This window comes from Neopelma chrysocephalum, unplaced genomic scaffold (assembly GCF_003984885.1).
Source record: "Neopelma chrysocephalum unplaced genomic scaffold, ASM398488v2 Primary Assembly neopelma1_103b, whole genome shotgun sequence".
NCBI classification, from domain to species: Eukaryota; Metazoa; Chordata; class Aves; order Passeriformes; family Pipridae; genus Neopelma; species Neopelma chrysocephalum.
Window position 1 is genome coordinate 1,816,729 of NW_020897767.1, and position 1,694 is coordinate 1,818,422.

Consider the following 1,694-nt stretch of genomic DNA (forward strand, 5'->3'; position numbering starts at 1 on the left):
TGCTCCCAGAATATAGAATTTTATACAAACTACAGAAGTTAATGCTGGACTAATCACTTATTCAGTGTTTTAAAATGAGAATATTGAGATAAGCTCTAATACTTTAGTAAGGAAGTGTTCACTCAACTGCTACATCCACAGACTCCATAAAAAGTCTTAAATTACTCTAAAATCAGTCATCTCTTATTGTTTTTTTTTTGTCTTCCTGGTGCTTGGGATTTATTTTCTCAGTGTTAGCTAAATATATTTAATTAGTTTATATATATAAAGGTAATTTAAAGTTGCTTTTGTAACTTTCTTAGGTCATTAAATAGAGGGGGGAAAAAAAGATAATAGGGCAATGCCTGGATATCATCATTGTTTCCCTGGACTCTGATGCAATTTAGACTTGTCTCTGGAATTTTGAAATGCCTGTGCAAAGAGCAATTATGATCAATTAGTGCAATTATAAAAGGAGGGTTTCAGGCTCTTCAGGGATCCCAAAAACAATCAGATCAGTTGAAGGTACTGGGGGAAGAACAGGGAAGACATTTCAAGGCACCTGGAATACCTGGAGTTGCAATGCCTTGGAATTTGGCTCCATAGATGAAGGAATAAAGGAGATTTTAATCTCATCACAGTTTTGGGGCCATTCTTTATGACACCCCTGCAGTCATGTAACAATGGGAATCCCTCAGTCTTGGCTCCATCAGAAAGTGGAATTTCGAGGATAATGAACTGCCCAGGATGAGGATCCAAGAGTTTCAGCTTCCTGTCAGGTAGCCTGGGATTTTATCCTCGTGTCTTTTCCCAGTGTTCACCAACAACAGGGATTTAAACCTTGTCCTGGGTGTGTGTAGTTCTTCTGTTCCCTTCTCAGGTCTCAGCCAGTTTCCACCAAAGTCCTTTTCTTGGCTTTAATGGCTTTAGAACCAGATCCTTTCCCAAGTGCCTGTCCCTGTCCTTGGGAACTTTGCTGGATCAGGGAGGTGGAAGTGAGGAAGCCTTTCCCCTGGAGAAGTGAGTGCTGTCCACCCTGAATTCCCTCCCAAATCCAGCAGTTCCAGGGTTATCCTACTCACCTTCCCTTCACTGGCTCTACTCTGCCCACATTCCAAGGTTTAAGTGTGTGGCTGCTGGGGCAGGGTTTGTTTTTCCCTTTGTCCTGGAATTTGTGCTGTGTTTCCAGAGCCCCAGTTCTTGCCCTCTGCTCTGGTGTCCAAGAAAACTGTCACTTCAAAGTCTTTTACTGCTGTTTGATTTCCTCATTCTCATCAAGAGGATTAAAAAAACCTTGAGAAGCTGCAACGTGTCTTGTCTGTTTGCAAAATACACTTAATTTTGGTGAGCACAAACAAGATCATGGGATAAAAGAGGGGTGATGTCTTGCTGGAGTCAGGGAGAACTTTGTTGGATAAATATTAGAAAAATCAAGTTGTGAAAGAGTTCATATATATTGTAAATATCCTGACAACTTGATGTTATCTTTCCCTGTACTTCCTGTGTTTTAGAAAGGGTGGGAGCTGTCAGGTTATTCCAGTTAAGCTTGGGATGCTCAGTTTTAAGTTCATGTAAAGTTTTGTCCTGTAAAGGACTTTTCCTTGACAGAAATCTCACTGGAAATAATGAGAGTTTTGCCTTCACTGATATTAATGTTTCATGCCAGGATTTGAGGGGAGGGATGATTTCCTGATATTTTTCTAAATAAAACTTTC